We start from the raw sequence: 19659 nt of genomic DNA on the forward strand, positions 1-19659 counted from the left end.
ACGCTTTCCTTGGACAATTCTCACCTTGTCTCGCTGGACATTGTGCAAGTCTAAGGCTCAATCTCTTAGCTTGGCCTATGAGACTGCGCAATGCGCAGTATAGGATAACCCAATTGCGCATTACATAGTTCCAGGGCTCAAGCCTGTCACCTTGGCCATTGAGACTGTGCAATGCACAGTTTCTACCACAATATTCCCAGGCCAAACTGTACATTGCGCAGTCTCTAGACTCAAGCTACATCATTGGATACTAATATTGTGTAATTATCAATTCCCACAACCAGTATCCCTCCATTCACTTCCAGAATTGCACAATCCTCTTCATCATTTCAATGGTTTGTTGCTTGATCTTGCCTTGAAAGTTGATTTATTGAAGCTAACTCGTGTCTGCCATGAGTGTTTTTCCTCCCACTTGTATTTCAGGTATCATCATTCAATGTTATCATGGCACCATAGATAAATGCTTCAAAGGATACCAAAAAGCGCAGTACCAAGGAGGTAGTTGAGAATATGCTAGTTTACTTACTTTTTAAAAGGGAAACAAGAATGTGTTAACTAAGTTAATTTCACTTAGTTTTCTCAATTAATTCGAGTCAAGGGCCTAACTTTACTCATGTAGAGTGGTTCCAAAATTTTGGGAGCCTAGGTTGAGTTTAATTTTAGTTGTAATAAGTTAATTCAGTTAAACTAGTTCCAACTATTGGATGAACTAGTACGAGGTCTAGAAGTGGGGTGTTGCTTTAGTGTTCAACTAGTTAATTGATAAATCAACCATAAGTAACTCATGTATGCATGAAATTCGAGTTACCCAATTGATATTGGAATTCAAGGGTAGTGTACTATTAGTTGTATAATTTTTCGAGTTGTACATGTGGTGCATGCAGTCAGAGAAAGGCGTATAGGGATTGTGCAATTTAGGATGGGGATTTCCCTAATTAATAGGGGGATAATTTCTTGAGAAACAATGCAAGGAAATAGGAGCTTGGCAGGAAACATAATTGGCTAAGTATTGTCCAGAGTCAGCTTGTGAGGCAGAGAGATAGATTATATTTGTGAATAGATTGTTCAAGATCGAACAAGCAATGTATTTGTTCTCTATTTTCTGACTAATGCAATACAGATAGGAAGGGGTTTTGAGTAGTCTCTTTCCCCTTAGATAAATATTCGATAATATGTGATTGAATATTTTCTCATGTTCATGATGTGATTTCTTGTTCGATTAATTATTTCTGCTGATGAGTAGAGTAGATTCAAGTATTTTGTTTTAGCATATTACATGAGCAGTTTGAATCTACAAGGAATTTCTACATGGTATTAAAGCTAGAATCATAGTAGATAAGAGAATTCAAAGTTTGTGTAGGAGTTTCAAATTACAAGATCAATGTTGCAGTTTTTCTCTAGGATTGAGAAGATGAATTCCATCGGACTTAGGCTCAAGTATGCTTTGGAAGGAACCAAAAATTTTGTGGCATGGAAGATACGTATGGAGGCAATATTAGATGATAACTGTAAAAAAAATAAAAATAATGCCACTGAGTGTAGTAACTGCCCAGTAACCAGCCAAGTTGTAGGTGAGTTAATGCGGGGAACAAGCCTCCTATATTCCCCCCACTTAGTCTCCAACATTCTCCTGCACAATAAATGCTCCTTGTCTTGCATATTCAACATGTTAGGCTACATGATATGAAAAATATTACTTAACCTTCGTAATGAACACATTATAGTCCAAAAAGATGTTATAAAATGGTAGGAGAGGTAAAAGTATGTTGCAAAATGACCAAATGGGCCTTGATTTGTACCTATTTAGGAGGCCCATCATAACCCCTACTGAAAATGGTTCTCATCCTATGAGTAGTTGAGTCACCTAATTGCATCCCATTCATGGCCATGAGGGCCTCCCTTACATCCCAAGGCACCTTAGATGGAATGCCCTCTTTCAAGTGGAAACTTGCATTCTTTTCTATTTCTTCCCATTCTCTTTGTTATTTTTCCTGCTCTCTTCTTTATTATAGCCCCAATAGCAAATGAGGGCTGAAATTAATCCTAATCCAATTGATTTTCAACCTTCGAAATATTCTCTTGTACAAAATTTTCCTTTCCAAGGAATTTCTTATTCTTTCCAGAGAGTGGTATTCTTTGATTCTTAGGTTATGTGCTAAAGTGTTCCATCTCCTTTGACAAGCATGTGTGTTCTCAATCCCTAATAACTTGAAAGTATAGTAAAAGTGTAGGATGTATTGTTCTTGCTTCTCCATGTAGGATGGCGCTAGTATAGGGTCTTCAAGAATGAGTCTATAATTGTTGGTGAAATGACGAGGTCCTCTCAATTCCACTGTGATCCATAAAGATTCATTGGCCTACCTAGTCATGACCCTTTTGATCTCCTCAACCCTTGTAGCATTGTCTTGTCTTCCTGTAGCATGGCAGATTCCTCTTGTAGCTTGAGGGTCTATTTAGTAGCCTTGGCCCCCTTGGTGTTTGGTTTCTTTTGTGAGGTTTGGGGTTGTTTCCCTTTGGCTTTGAGGGAGGTTATTTATTCAGATTTATTCTCATTTTTCTCTAATTCTCCCTCTTTTTGGCTAGTTGACACCTCAATGATGATGGGTGTTGTCAAGGTTGGCTAAGGCTTTCCTTGCTTAATTTTTTTTTTGAAATACATAAGGCCTTTCCTTGGGATCCTCCCTTTAGGTTTTACTAGTGTGCTTAAGGTTACCAAGGTGGCAACCACTTCTTCCTTCGTATTTACTTGTAAAACACTTCCCTGCTGCTCTTTTCTTCTCCTCTTCCGAGGTCTGGAAGATGACCAATGATCTCTCGAGTTGCTTGTTTTGCAGGCACAATTAAGTCTTTCTTGGGTATTTTTGTTTTAGTAGGTGACTTTGTTTCTTCTTCTTCTTCCTTTACTTTCTTTTTTGGTCTTTCTTCTGGCACATATTCTTATGCTCCAACCTCTTCCTTTTCTTCACTAGCCTCTTCTTCTCCCTCTTCTTTTTCTTCTATAGCTTCCTCTTTTATAGAACCATTCTTTGCTGTTTATCCAAGATCTAATAGGGCTTGTGCTTGTGTCTCAAGGAAAGCCTCCATATCCATGTTCAAAAAGTCTATCCATCATACAGTGTTTTGAACACTCTTTAGATCATCTATGACAATTAGCCATATGAGTTCATGGTGAGCTATATATTTATGTTTTTCTCCTCTTACTCTTTTTCTCATCTATGTGATGGACTGGAAAAGAAAATGGGGAATGATCAATCTATATTGGATAGGTAAATCCATTTGGAACCTTGGCTAATAAAGCAACCTAAACTAGTAGGCATAAACAACACTGAGTCCCCCTTCACAGGATATGTATTTCAAAATATGGTATTATTCTTCATCCCAGGGATCGGTAAACTCTCTCTCCTGACCCCACTTTTGTCCTAAATTGGATGCTCCTCAAGGAGGAAAAAGTTTTTATTGGTTGTGAAAGCCTTTGTTCTCTCTTCCTTGCTTCATCTTACTCCAAGCGGAAATGTTGTCACTCTTCCGATAACTTCTTCATTCAAATGGATGATGTTACCACTTACAATGGTAGTAGCATTATCTTCCCCTTGAGGTTGGAGACATATAGCAAAATCCTGAGTAATCTCATCACCAAACCCCTTGAATTCTCAAGGAATATCAACCATTAGTGATTGGAAAAGATATCCATGATAGTAAGGTGTTAGTGAATCCTTGATGAGTATTAGGGCTCTCTACAATTGAAACCATCCCCCATGATTCTCACTTTAATGTTATAAGGTTGACAAGGAAATTTTTTCTATTTTCTACTAGTTTTAGAGATTTTATGTGCAATTAGGGTTTTCAGAATAAGGGTGAAAGGAGCAATTTATTCAACCTAGTTAGGGGAAAGAAAACTTCATGATCAAATAAAATAAAAATTCTATTTCCCTTCTTATCATCCTCAATTCAAAAGAAATATCCACACTTAAATTTCTTTTCATTCCCAAACGTTTATAAAAAAATTTGCTCCAGGATGTTTTATGAAAAGATTGAAAAGCTTTGTAGGCTTCTTGTCCATAGTTGGAAAGGAAAAATATGTACTCACCCTTCCTCTAGGTGTTCCTCTTCGAATCTAGGTTATGGTGGATGAAATTGTTCAAAATCAAGCTCTTTTGCAACCCTTTGGACTTTCCTATAGCACTTGAGAACAATCTTATAGCACGTTGTCCCAATCTTGTAGTAGACCATCTCAATATTGTAGCTCCTCTATAACGGTAGTGATAGATTGGATAACTTGTCCTCTTAGCAGTTGTGGTAAGCCTCCTTAGCTTAAAATACAATTTTTTTTTTGTGTCAAATGAGGCTTGGGCCTGTTTTAAATGGTTGGTGGCCGAGTGGTTAGGCTCAACATGTTACATGAGCTGGACCCCACCTACCACCTTCACATACCAACCTCGATGATGAATAGGCACGTAGGCCCACCCTTAGAGTCATCATCCCATTTTTTTTTCTTTTCCTCCACACATTTGATAGGCAAAGGAGATGACTGCAGTTAACTGTAGAAGGTGGCCAAGAACATTGACCCATCCCTAGCTTATAAAACCTCATCTCTCATGCATTGACAACATTTTTTTTAAAACCAAGATGCGCTCAAGGGGAAAGTTTAGGAATATGCATACCTGTGCCTAGCTAGTGATGCTCATGCTGGTGTGTTATAACTTATGATCTCGATCATTTGATGCTTGCATGAGGTTGTTTATCATGGATGAGACTATTTGAATTCCTTATGAGGTGTAATTATTTTGTCTTCATTTCTCCATGCGCTAGCTTGAATTTAATAAGTATCCTTTGTTGATTGAATTTTTATGATGTAGGTCCTTCAAGACACGGGTTCCATTTTGGATCAAATATTTTTGTTGTTTGTTGAACATGGATCCTATAACAGTCTACAAGGGACCCTATAGCTGCTCAGGACGAATGTTGTAGTCTTCCAATGCTTCATGGTGATTAGATTTCTTAATCTGGTGCCTTGAATGTGGTTCGATAGGGTAAGTTCAAGATGCTATAATATTGTGTGTCTTCCCATAGCAATCACATAGACCTTGCTAAGATCACCATTCCTCCAATTGTTGCTTTCGAAAATATTGATATTTCATAACGAAGGTGTTGATGGTGGTCAAAGAGCTTTGTTGTGATGGGAGAGGTGGATAAAGGGATGAAGGACAATGCTTTTGATGGAAAGAGATGGGAATAAGGTGGGAAAAGTGTCAAAGGGTGAGGTGGATGGATGATAGGTTTGTTTTGGGCCCCCTCCCCTATTCTTGAATGAAAAACATATAAACTTATCCTTTTTATATCAATCAGTATCATGTAGCAATTATGGGAAAATCTTATAGAAATACAAGACTGTGGTAGAATCAAGTGAGCAAGGCCATATGATTATGGATCTTGGAGAAAATCAATGGAGGGATGGAGTGCACACAAAGAGCTAATTTGGAGGGTGTGAAGGTGAATTTTTAATGTTGCTTCTCTGTCTGTTGACCTTCATTGACTGTCACTAGAACGCTATATAGATGTTAGAAAAATAATGTAAGGGCTCCCTTGCACTTGTTTTTGCTTTATTGTTCTTTTTTTTTTTTCTTGAGACCTATAGGCTGCCTCAAAGGAGGTATTAAGCTTGTAGGACTGCCCCAAGTTCCTCAAAGGAGGTTTTCAACCTGTAGGACTACCCTAGATTCCTCAAAGGAGGTTTTCAAATAGGGATTTTGTTATTTATTTTTCATCATTTTTCTTTTTGTAGAATCTTGGACTGTCTCATGGAGTGGAGTGGACCTGGGATTTTTATTTTTTATTTTATTTATTTATTTTTATTTTTATTTTTTTCTACTAATGAAAGGATGAATGGATTGGTAGCTTTGAGGCTCCAAATCACATTATGTTCTCTACTTATTGAAGTGGTAAATTCCTCCTTTGATAGAGGTTTCTTGTAGAGTTTCAACAAGTATCCATTGACTAATAGCGGGATCTTCTCCTCATTGATTGTTTGTATTTGAATAGAGCCATTTTAATGGCACTTTTCCATTAGGTAGGGAACCAACCATATTCTCATCATTTTCCCCTTGAAGTTATTGAATATGGAGTGATATAAGAGGGCCTAATCACCCTCCTAGAAGGTCCTTTACCTTATGTACTTGTCATGCCAAATCTTTCTCTGTAACTGGACCATCGTAGTATGCATGAGAGCCTATAGACTAAGTTCATCAAGGGAATTTAGCTTCTACAACCTCTCCTACAAAGCTATGGTGATGTTTAGGTCAAACTATGTTGCCATTCTCAAGGTGTTATACTCAAATTCAATGGACAACAATATATTTTTTCTATAAACCAGCTCAAAGGGAGTGAACTCATTGGTGGTCTTCCATGTGGTATTGTAGGTCCAGATAGCCTCCATAAGCGTAGTTGTCCAATTCTTTTTGCTGTTGTTGAAAACCTTAGTTAATATTCTTTCTAAATCTCTGTTTTTCACCCCCACCTACCAATTTTCTTGAGGATGATAGGGGGTAGACTTTCTATGCCTATTATGATGTTGCTCCATAATACCCTCAATTACATTAGAAGTGAATTGAGCCCCCTTGGTTAGTGATTGGATCCCTTTGGAAAGCAAACTTATAGAATATGTTCTCCCTCAAGAACTCTACCACCTTTTTCTTTGTGGCTTCTTTGACTGCCTTCACTTCAGCCCACTTTTTCAAATAACTAGTGCATACAATGGCGTACCTCTTTTGTCTATATGGGGGGTCAATAAGCCTAATTAAATCCATGCCACACTTCTAAAATGGCTCAAGAGTCACTTGAGGTTGTAGTGATATTTCATCCTTTGATGTGGGCTTTCCCATCCTTTGGCATTCATCACATCAAGTAGTGTACCTCTTGGAATCTTGATGCCGGGTAGGCCAATAGTATCATACTTGGAGAATTTTGAAGGATGTCCTCTTGGAAGAAAAATGGGCCCCATCGGATCCATCATGGCATGTTTAGAGGATATCAAATACCTCATATTTTGTTACACACCCCCTCAAAATATTATCTAGTCCCAATCTAAAAGGTTTCCCTAATCCAAGTGTAAGGGAACTTTTTCTAACAAATTTCCTATTTTCCTTAGAGGATAGATTGGGAAGAAATTTTCTAGAAATCAAGAAGTTTGGTATGTCAGTAAACCAAGATGACAACAATGAAATGGCGAAGAGGTGCTCATCTAGGAGTTGATCATCTATCATCTCTTCATTCTCTGCAGGAAATTTGAGTCTAGACAAGAAATCTATAACCACATTCTCTTTTCCTCAATTATCAACAATGGTTAGATCAAACGGTTGTAATAACAGTAACCATATAATTATCCTAGCATTAACATTAGGTTTTTTCATTGAATAGTTAATGGATACATGATTAGTGTACTCAAAAACTTGGTACCTTGTAATGTAATGTCTAAACTTGTTCAAGGAGTGTACAACAAACAAGAGCTATTTTCCGTAACTATATAGTTGAGTTTAGGCTTGGAAAAATTCTTACTTGTAAAATAGATGGAATAAGGAAATTTACCTTCTACTTGTCCCAAGGTTTCCCCCACATCTTTGTCAGATGCATCTGTGTAAATGTTAAAAGGCAAGGGCCAATTTTTGCCCCTGAGAACTAGTGCAATGGTCAAATTCTCCTTGAGTTCTTCAAATGCTTCTTGAAATTTGTCTTTCCAACAAAAATCTGAATCTTTTGTTAGCAAACTAAACAAAGGTGAGTCCATTTTACTAAAATCCTTCATAAATCTCCTATAATATCCATCTTTTCCTAGAAAAATCCTAACATCCCTTTGTTTATAATGGATAAGGAACCCTTTGATAATGAAAATCTCGTTAGGGTAAACTTGGATCCCTTCCTTAGAGAGGAAGTGGCCTAGGACAATCCCTACATTCATAAAAAAATCACATTTTTCTGGACTTAGAGAGAGATTCATTTTAATGAAAATTTTCAAAACTTTACACAGGTTAGAGAGGGCTTCTTGGAATGCATCTCCATCAAGATTGAAGTCATCCATATAAATTTCAACTCCATCATGAACAAGATCATAGAAATACTCAACACTGTCATTTGGAAGGTAGCAAGGGCATTACACAAGTCGAAAGGAAGGACCCAATAGGAAAAGTTCCCCCATGAACATGTAAAGGTAGTATTATCTTGGTCTTCAGGACTGATTTGGATCTAATTGTACCCATTGAAACCATAGAAGAATGAAAATAACCTTTTCCCTACAAGACCATCCAAAAATTGATCAATAAAAGGTAAGGGAAAATGATATTTCTTTGTAGCCTTATTAAGTTCCCTGTAATCAACACAAACCCTCCATTTTCCATTCTTTTTGGGCACAATTACAAGAGGGGATACTCACTCATTGTTTGAAATAGGGTAAATGAATCTTACATCTAACAATTTCTGCAATTCTTATTTTACTATGTCTTTAAGGGCGGGGTTCATTCTTCTTTGGGTTTGCGCACAAGTTTATGGCCCTATTTGATGTATATGTGATGTGTACATACTAAGGGATGCACCCCTTTCATCTCTTTATAATCCCAAGAAAATGCATCAAGGTGTTTCTTTAAGACAATGGGAAATTGTTCTTCTTGATATGTTGAAAGGGAAGAGCTGATCGAGATGGGTTGATTTCCACAGTTTTGACATGATCTTGATCAGAACCAACAATGATTGATTCTTCCCATGCAATTGTTCTAGGTTTCCCTAAAGGATCCTCTACTATTTCATCGATTTTCATGGCAGCAGGATTTTTGTTTTGCAGAAAATTGTCAATGAGATCATCTTCATCTAGCTACCTGTGCCCAACAATGGCTTTTAATGTATAGATTGAGTAGGGGAAGATTGATATAAGTATTCCTCTTCTTCCTATTCTACAAACATAGGCAAATCATGCTCAATAAGTGGTTGAGAAGGGGTGTATAATACAAGTTGTTTTATGAGCTTCCCATTCTTGATTGTCATGTTCCCAGCTATATAGTTGATATAAGCATCAACAGTAGCTAAGCAAGGTCTCCTTAGGATTATAGGATACCCATTGAACTTGGTCTTAAGGTCAAGTACAAGGAAATAAGTTCTATATTCCTAGGAATCGATGGAAACCATCACATACTTAATAACACTCTTAGGGGCCACTGTGGATTTGTCTGCAAGTTGCAACACAGTGCTGGTCTTCCTTAGGGATCCCTGGAGGTTGAGCTTAAGCATGGTTTCCCTGGTCATGACATTGATTTCATCCCCAAGATCAATCAATGTGTTTGGTTCTATAATATTGTTAATACGTACATCCACTTCTAGGCTACCAGGATGCGAGTTCTATGAGAAGATAATCTTCCCAAGCATTAGATCAACACATTACCCAATAACATTGATAGTGGGGGCATATCTCCTCTTCCTTCATAGCCTATAAAAACATTATTCTTTGACGAAATTCTTATATATGGGAACATCTTTGATGGCTTGGATGAGGGGTATTTTAACACACATGTTTTTTGGTTCTCCCAAAAGTTCATCCTCTTATAGGGACCTGTGTTGCTTAGGTTAGACCAATCTTTTAGGGTAGGGATTATATTGGCTTGAGGAGTGATTTTTTCCTTCTCTTCTTCAATATCTTCTATTGGAGAAGGTGGGTGAGCATATGGAATTACTTTCCTGGACCTAAGGTTGATTTCGTGGATTTCCACAACATAGGTAGGATAGGAAGTTTCCCCATTGTAGACATTTTGGGCCTACTTATTGTTTGGGTTTGGATTAGGTTGAGAAGGCCTTGGGGTTGCTTAGGTGGATTATTGTTTTAGGTTTTAACCTTATATAAAAAATATCTGCAAACAAATTTGTAAAAAATAGAAAATATACAATGGCGAGAAATAAAAAACAAATAGACAGATATTTTCCCCTGGATCCCAAAACTGGGACTAATAGATTGATTTTTCATTATGTTCCTTTCAATGTTACAATACATATATATGCATGCCAAAGCATTCATAAACCCCAATCTATTAACCCTGGATTAGAACATAACCGTAGTTCCGTGACTGAATCTAAGAAATACCATGGGTAGAAAACTATCATGCCCAAAACCATGTGCAAAACCCATGCACAAAACCATAGGTAGGTCTGCCCACCTAATATAGGCTCCAAAAAATGTTTTCCCGGGGTGCTCCCTGAACCCCGTACAGGGGGGGTTGTGCCCCCCCATGATCCCTCTATTGCACTCGACGTAACGAACACGAGTGACTAGTCGTGGAAAGAATATAACACACACCCAACATTCTCCCACTTGTTGTTTTCCTTTCCACACAGGGGGTCATGGGAGAGCTTAATAAATCATCCAACCCTGCAATGTCCATTGTTTCTATACACAAATAAAACTTCTAAGTGCTCATAGAATTATTCAATGCATTTGCAACATTCTTCAAAGTGTCCACCTTTACCAACAACACCTTTTTGTCCTCAACCATATCCTCTCATAAAGTGATATTGAACATCAATGTGCTTTATCTTTGAATGATAAGTAGTGCTCTTTTCCAAGAAAATTGCACTTTGGCTGTCACAGTCTATCCTTATAGCTCACTGTACTAGCCCCATACTTGAACACAATCTCTACAACCAAAATACTTGCTTGCTTGCATGAGTGGTTGCCATGTATTTTGCCTTTGTAGTTGAAAGTGCTACTACATATTGTCTCTTGCTCATCCAATTGACTACTCCTCAAAATATGTTAAACACATACCCACTTGTATATCTTCTCCAATCTAGATCTCCAGCTCAGCTTGCAACAACAAATCCATGGATGTCCAAAACTCTATCCAATCCTAGTCTTCCTTGGTAACAAAGACCATAATCACTAGTGCCACACAAATACCTAAAAACCTACTTCACTGCTGTCCAATGATCCTTCCTTGGTTTTTACATAAACTTGCTCAATACTCCCACTGCATGTGCAATGTCTGGTCTAATAAAACCATTGGATACATCAGGCTACCGAATGCACTTGCATATGGAACACATGACATGCCCTCTTCCTCTTCTTCTGTCTTGGGACATTTTTCATCAGATAACTTTACACCTACATGAATAGAAACCTTCACCGGTTTACTTTCCTACATATTAAACCTTTGCAGTATTATCTCGACATACTTACTCTGGTTTAACCAGAGCTTCCTCTTTGCCTGATCTCGTTTAATTTCCATGCCCAAAATATAGTTTGCAGCACCAAGATCCTTCATGTCGAATTTGGACGAAAATTAGGTCTTCAAATCCTGGATAATTTCTTTGTCATTTTCAATCAGCAACATATCATCCACATTAAACACTAGATAAATAACATGGTCACCAATTAATTTAAAATACACACAATGATCCTCTTTTCTTCTGGTGAAGCCAAGTCCCCATATATATGTATCAAATTTTTGATACCACATCCTTGGTGACTATTTTAACCCATACAGAGACCTTTTTAACATGCATACTAGTTCTTTCTTTCCCTTCACTATAAATCCTTCAGGAGGCTTCATGTAGATCTCTTCTTCCAGATCCCCGTGAAGAAATGTTTTCTTCACATCCATCTGTTCTACCTTAAAATCAAAATAAAAAACAACAAATAAAAGTAATATAATAGAAGTTACCTTAGCAATAGGAGAAAAAATATCACCAAAATAAATTCCCGACACCTGGGAATAACCTTTTCCTACCAACCGAGCTTTGCATTTCTCCACTTTTCCTTTTGCATTCATATTCTTCTTAAACACCCATTTGCTTCAAATGGGTTTCCTTCCAGCTGACAACTCCACAAGATCCCAAGCCTCATTTTTGTCTAAATATGCCATTTCATCAACCATGGCCTCTTTCTAGAGTTTTCCATCCTCTGAATCTACTGCCTCCCTGACAGTTCCAGGATCATCATCAGTAATAGATAATGAAGAATTTGAAAAGAAAGTAGATGGACTATCCCTTTCTGTCTGCCTTCTTTCTCAAACTAATCTTTTCACAACTAGAGTTTGTGGCTTTTCATCTTCTAATTCATGTTCTGTTGTAGAGTATGATTCTTCCTCCTTTAGCTCAAAATCTATCTTCTCAGGTTCCTTTGGCAGGAATTCATGTTTAATAACATATTTCACCTCTCTAAACACCACATATCGGCTATACACAACCTTCCTTGTTTCTGGGTTCCAAATATTATAACCTTTTAAACCATCCTTATACCAAATAAAGATGCACCTTTCATATTTACTATCTAACTTGGTTATTTTCTCCTTTGGAACATGTACATATGCATCAGAACCAAATACCCTCAAATGTGAAAGAGAGGATTTCTTACTAGTCCATACCTCATCGGGAGACTTATCCTCCAGCATCGATGAAGGCGATCTATTAACCAGGTAACATGCAGTCTCCACCACCTCTGCCCAGAATTCCTATCCTAACCCGACACCACTGAGCATGATTCTTGCCTTTTCCATCAACGTCTTGTTCATTCTTTCTGCAACTCCATTTTTCTGAGGTGTGTATGGAGTAGTCTTTTATCTTGCTATACCACACTTCTTATAGAACTATTCGAATTCCTTCTTGCAGAACTCTCCACCATTATTTGTCCTCAACACCTCTATCTTCTTCTTTGTCTGGTTTTCTACCAGAGCCTTAAATTCTTTAAACTTGTCAAAGACTTCATATTTCTTCATGAGGAAATATATCCATGTATTCCTTGAGAATCCATTTATAAATGATACATCGTACACATACTTACCCAATGATGGAACCGACACAGGTCCAAACACATCATTGTGCACAAGCTCTAAAATCCCTTTTGCCCTCTTAGCACCAGAGGGGAAACTCACCTAATTCTACTTCCCATAAACACAATGTTCACAGAAATAGAAATCCAAAGAGAAATTAGACATACTTTCTAGCATACCATTACCATGAATTATTCAAAGGACCTTCTCTCCAATATGTCCAAGCCTTTGATGCCATATCATGGTATTTTCTCCAGAGACCACTAGATTTTCTGCTCCACTTTCAGGAACCACAAAATTGTTGCACCCATTAATAAAAATACTTCCTATAAGCTTGTACAAAGTTCCAATCCACACTCCCCACATCAATACCAGTGCTCCCCATACCATCTTGTAGGTATCTTTCTCGAACATGCTTTTTACACCTGCATCATCCATCTTGCTTACAAAAATTAGATTTCTGGACGATGCAGGAATATGCAAAACACCAGGAAGTGTTCTGATCCTTCCAACTTGTAACTTCAACTTCAATTTTCCACGTTCGATGATTTTTTCCTTCCTATCATCCCCTAAGAAGACATCGCCACCATCATATTTCTCATACTCGTAGAACCAATCACTATGGGGAGTGAAGTGAAAGGATGCACCTAAGTCAATCAACCATGCCTCATGATCTACATGTGTACTTGAAGAAGAATCCAAGTACACATCCCCACCTTCATCTGAGGTGGTTTTTGCCTCTGTAGAAGGAGAATAATAAGATCGCTTTCCTTTCTTAGGAGATTTAGATTTACAATCCTTTTTATAGTGCCCTTTCTTTCCACATTTCCAACATACCTTTAAAGGTTTTCCTAGAGATTTATATCTCTCTCTAGATTTAAATGTCCCACTTGAGGACTTATTTTTGTTTCTGTTCTGGGACCGTCCTCATACAGACAAGGCATCTACATTCTGGCTCTCCATATTTTTTCGTCGCATCTCCTCTAACAACAAGTATGAGACTATTTCATCAAAATTCAAGGTAGTTGTATTTCTATCTATAGCAACAACCAAACTATCCCATGAATCTGGTAGAGAACATAACAAACTAATGCACTTATCTTCATCTAAAATTTCTATATCAATAGATAACAACTAGCTTACCACAATATTAAATGCGTTCAGATGCTTTGTCACTGAGTCTCCATCCTTCATCCTAAGGTTATACAAATTTTTCGCAAGAACAATTTGTTCACTAGAGACTTAGATTGGTACAAAGTCCCTAACTTGACCCACAAATCCTTCATTGTAGCTTCTCCTGATACATTCAAAAATACTAAATTTGAGATACAAAATCGTATTGTGCTCTTTTCCTTCCGATCCAACTTCACCCAGTCTTCTGTTGACATTGTCGTTGGTTTAGTACCCAAATCTACCACGATTCACTGATCTTTATCCATCAGCAAATCCTCCATCTTGATATTCTACAACTCAAAACTATGACCATTAAATTTCTCGATCTCTATCTTTCCACTGCTCGTCATCTTCTTTCACCGCAAAGAATCGATCCTGCAGATCTCCCACTGAACAGGGTCTACCACATGCCCGAGAAAAACCCCTAAACAATAAATGCATCCCCTTTAAGCCTAAACAAATATGATACCAAATGTACTTTTTAACCCTATACAGAAATTACTTGCAAAAGAATTCTTAAAAACCAGAAAATATACAATGGCGAGAAACACAAAATAAATACACAGAGATTTTCCACTGGATCCCAAAACTGGGACTAGCAAATTGAGTTTTCATTATGTTCCTTTCAATGTTACAATACGTATATATACATGCCGAAGCATTCATAAAACCCAATCCATTAACCATGGATTAGAAAATAATCATAGTTCCCTTGACCTAATCTACAAAATACCATGGGTAGAAAACCATCATCCCCAAAACCATGTGCAAAACCCATGCACAAAACCATAGGTAGGTCCACCCACCTAATATAGGGTCCAAAAAAATATTTACCCCGATGTTTCCCTGCACCCCATACAAGGGCGCTACCACCCCCATGAAACCCCTTCGATAAGGGGGGTTGCACCCCGCGTAACGAACAGGGGTGTCTACCCCCCCACCCCCCCGTGGGTGCGAATAGTCATGGAAATAATATAAGACAAACCCAAAAATTGTGAGGTAGTTATGGTTGAGGAGGGGGAGGAGGAGGCATTAAGATAGATGGTTGGACTGTCTGATGCCTCCATCCTTGTGAGTGATTTCCCTATTGAGAAGGTTAGGGTTGATATGGTTGGAAAGGTGGATTGACAGGCTGAGGAGGATACTGAAGAGGTAATGACCAAGGGGAAGGCATGGACCGGGGTGAGTTGATTGGAGGATACTAGGATTGAAAATGTGCATTATGACTTGAATTGAGAAAAGGTGAGTATTGTGTACCTTGCATGCTTTGATGACATGGTCGAGGGCCTTGTGGCCTCCTTTGGTTGACAAAGCAAATCTACTTGATGCCTCCTTCTACTCCTTGATACACTGCCTTCAGACCCGGAAGAGATGGAAAATTGTCAGTTGCATGATTGTCTTAACAAACAGAGAAAATTTCTATTACATTCAATGTGCACTCATTTCTAGGGTGCCTTTTGGTGCATTTAATGTAGCTAGTGCCCTTTCTTCCTCCTATTTTTTCTTGATCCACATTGTTTCCATTTGTAAGGAATTTTTGTATAACATTTCACTCTTAAAATATTCTAAGATACTTCTTATTTCATGCTTGATAGTTGAGGTAGAGGGTGAATAATTTACCAGACTTTGACTAGATCTACCTCTTTTCCTTGCATCCCTAGAGTGGTTCTTTAATATTGTTTGGATGTCATCATAATTTAGCTGGTAATGTCTCCACCAAATAACATGTTTGAGGGTTTCCATCAACTCATCTTTGACCTCTCTAATTAGTACAAGCTTTATTGACTCTGGGTCAAGGGTGAAATTAACTCTTCTATAGCTAAGTTGAAACCTCTATTCATAGTCCTCTAGGGACTCATATAGCCTCTGATTCATCCTGAATATTTATTCTTTAGTGTCCCTAGTTATACAATAATCTTTGTATTTCTAAATGAAGGCTTGTTGCATTTGAGCCCAAGTGGTGATACTGCCTCCTTCCAAAATCATGAACCAACATAGGGATGCAAATTTGAGGGTGGAAGGACACACCTTTAGGTTTTTCTCCTCAAAAGTGTAATCATAGGTTTTTCAGACCACTTCAAACTAAAACATGAATCTATTAGGGTCCTCAGAAGTTAGGCCTTGAAAATATGGGAGATAATTGGGGCTTATGTTCTTCATTCTAGCCTCCCCATTGGTTTATCTGATAGGAAATAGATCAAGCTACCTATTTCCATCCATCTCTTGGGTAGGTGATGTAGGTTATTCCTCCCCTATAGGCTCCTAAAAAATCTCAGGTTTCTCACCTAGAGCGTTCTCCAAATCCTCTGGGGCCAAAGAATCAGGTCCACAATCACTAAAAACAAGTGATGGTTCACTGCTTGTAGGAGTGGGGGTTTTAGGAATAAATTTCCCTAAGTTGTCCCTAAAACTACAAGGCATGAAATAAATGTTTTTTTTTTTCTTTATATCTTTCTATAGAGAGAAAACTGATGCAAAAGAGAATTTCTGTTTTTTTTCTTCAGGAAATAAAAGGATAAATCAACTCAAAGCATAAATAACACCTACTTTGACACATCCCCAACAACGGTGCCAAAAAGTGATGAGTCCTCATATTACAACAAGAATGTTGCAACTCCCAAGGTTACCAGCTTTAATTTATCAATATGGAGTTTGTATAAAATTAAGAGGTGACAATGTTGTATGCATAGTAAGAACGATTCTACCTAAGCTGCTCTAAGGCACTAAATCAAACCGAGATGTGCAGAGACCATTATATAAACTAAGAGAAGGTAATTTAATGAATCCAACTTTGTAAGGAAGGAAATAATTGAAGCATTGCTTGTCTGCTGCATAAGAGAAAACTATGATATACTTGTAAGGGAAGAAATACTTGGAGAAGAAACCCTAGTCTCCTACAAAAAATAAATGACAAGAAAATAAACCTAGTCTAGTTGCGTGAAGCAAATACCAAGAAATCAAACCTAAGCTACTCCATTCAAGGTAAATCCTATTTTAATTACAGAATCCAACAAATGCTTCAAGAAATATCAATGGAAACTACTTTTGTGCTATTGAATTCATGATCAAAACAACTAACCCTAATTGCAGAAATAACCACAGTGATGAAAATAAGATTTATAAGATGCCTCTAATCTTCTTCAAGCTTGTTTCAAGGCCTAGAAGATGTCGTGGAAGGTAAATAAGAAAAAAAATAGGCTAAGGAGCAATTATGGTCAATTTATGGTGGGTTCAATGAGGTGATACAAGATGCTACAAGATGTCCTGTATTGCTATAGGATTGCATTTGAAAGTATTCCAAGGGATATAAAAGTGATCTGAAGGTGGGGAAAATGGTAGAAGTTTAGGTAATAGTGTGGAAGACCTTTCCAATATTATATCTCCTAGGGAGTCCATCTTACAAACCATTTAGAGGAATAAATGGGAATGGAAGGAGGGTGCTAAGGAATATTATGGGTATGAAATGAAAATTATGTTGCTTTGCCCCCCAAGTCTGTAGGTATCACCTGTACACAAGGTAGTTATTCAACTAACAAAACATCAAGATATAAATATTTCCAAAAGTACTAATTGCATAAAATGTAAATGTAAAAGAAAGTATGAATTGAATTTAAACTAAGATCTAACTATTGCATAAAAATTCTCAAGAGAAATGACTGATAAATCTGCAGAGGCAAAACTTTTCATATAAACAGATTTTGCAAAAAGAGACATAACTAAGCTAAATATAGAAAAGGAAATTCATAACAGGAATATACAAGAGAGAGAGACTTGAGTGCTTGGGTTAGGTCCTAACCCAAGGGAACTCATCTCCCCTAAAACACACTCAGACTGAAGGCAACAAGATTCTTTCATTGATCTCATAAATTGTTCAAGTACATAACATGGCAATAGAAATGATAAGTAACAAGCTCTAGATCTAACAATCACTATTTTCCTCTAAAAGGTTGAATCCTACTACGTTCTTGGGATCCGTCATTTATAAAAATATGATTGAGCAGGAAGCCTCCTTGGAAGGAGGGTTTCTTCCCTCCAAAACCCCTATAAAATTGGATCTCTTGAGATCCTCACAACCATTTAGTGTAGTAATAGCTCAACAACTAGGCGAGTTTTAGTTGAGTTAATGGAGGGAAAAAGCCTCCTATATTCCCTCCAATTGGTCTTAAAAATTCCCATGCACAATAAATTTTCCTTTTCCTACACATTCAACATGTTAGGCTACAAGATATGACAAATATTCCTTAACCCTCCTAATGAACACATTATAGTCCAAAAAGATGTCATCAAATGCAAGGAGAGAGGTAAAAATATGTTGCAGGATGGCCAAATGGGACTTGATTTGTACCTATTTAGGAGGCCCATCACATTAGAAATCCAATATGCTATCTAATCGACTAGACAATGAAGGGGTAGTCCTATAAAAAGGGGATTTGGTGCCCAACCAAAATGAGAAGGCCTTAGATCAACTTGGAAAGGACTCCTCAAATATTAATTAAGAATTAAATGAGGATGTGGTGCTACATGGATTTCACAAGGCATTCACTGGTAATGAAATTGGTATAAGAGCTTGAGGAGGCATCATACTAGGTCATGTGAGGAGATTTAGCTTGGTAAAGCTAGGATGAGGTAATGTTGAGGAGATTCATAGCATAAACATTGCATCTAATTGGTAGTTAATATTGTGATTGCTTTTGTTTAATGGAAAATATAGTGATCATGACTATGGGTGGCAACATTGTTCTTATATGTGGTTTTACATCTAAATTAATTATTGTTGGGGTCATACTAAGAAAAGTAGTTTCCTCAAGATTCACAAGACCTGGACCACCTCTTGGTCTATTGATTTATTCTAAAAGTGTAGCGGTCTTCTCTATCTTCCATATTGTTATTTTTTGTGGGCTATGTTTGTATTTGTGATTGGATTTCTTTAGCTATACTTGCATTCTAGTTGGGGGAACCTTTTCCTTGAGGAGTGGCTCCTCTATGCCTTAAATATTCATAGGAATAACATGCAATTTTGTTTGAGTCACTTTTTCTCTTATTTTATAGTTCTATCGATAGTTCAAGGTTTATTTTCCAAATGTTATTCTCTTACTCTATCCCTTCCTTATCCCATATTTTACTCCTCGCCCTCAAGATAAGCCTTGAATGAACCTATAAGATATTTTAGGATTCCATACTATTATAACCCTACTTGACACCCTTGAGTTTGGATGAGAAATATACATGACTTAACAGGCTAAGCCACCCACTTTTAACCTTGAAAAATCAAATTTAGGTGCTCCATCACTCCAAATGATCTCTAAATAAGGTGGTGCATTGATTTTGTTTGCTTGTGATGAGTGATGGACATGTTTCCATTGATGATCTGTTACTGAATGTTAGTTTTGTTGTGGTAATTTCAATTTATATAAACAAATGCTTGTCCATTGCTTCTTGTGCATAGGTTTCTTTAGGTTGTTTGTGAATGTAAACGGGTAAATTTTATCAAGTTTAATGTGAAATTCATGAGAAAAATAGCATAAAAGACAAGTTCTAAACAAAAACAATGAAAATTAAAACAAACCATCAATGTGAACACTTAACACAGTGTTTTGATGAAGGAGTTCACCCCTCCTGGGCTACATCTCCTTGGTCCAGCTTCCATGGCTTGGGCCTTTGTATTAGCTCAATATGGAAAAAAATGCTG

The sequence above is a fragment of the Pinus tabuliformis genome, chromosome 4_2, assembly GCF_031772625.1.
Source record: "Pinus tabuliformis cultivar Carrire ecotype Pingquan chromosome 4_2, CPIR1, whole genome shotgun sequence".
NCBI classification, from domain to species: domain Eukaryota; kingdom Viridiplantae; phylum Streptophyta; class Pinopsida; order Pinales; family Pinaceae; genus Pinus; species Pinus tabuliformis.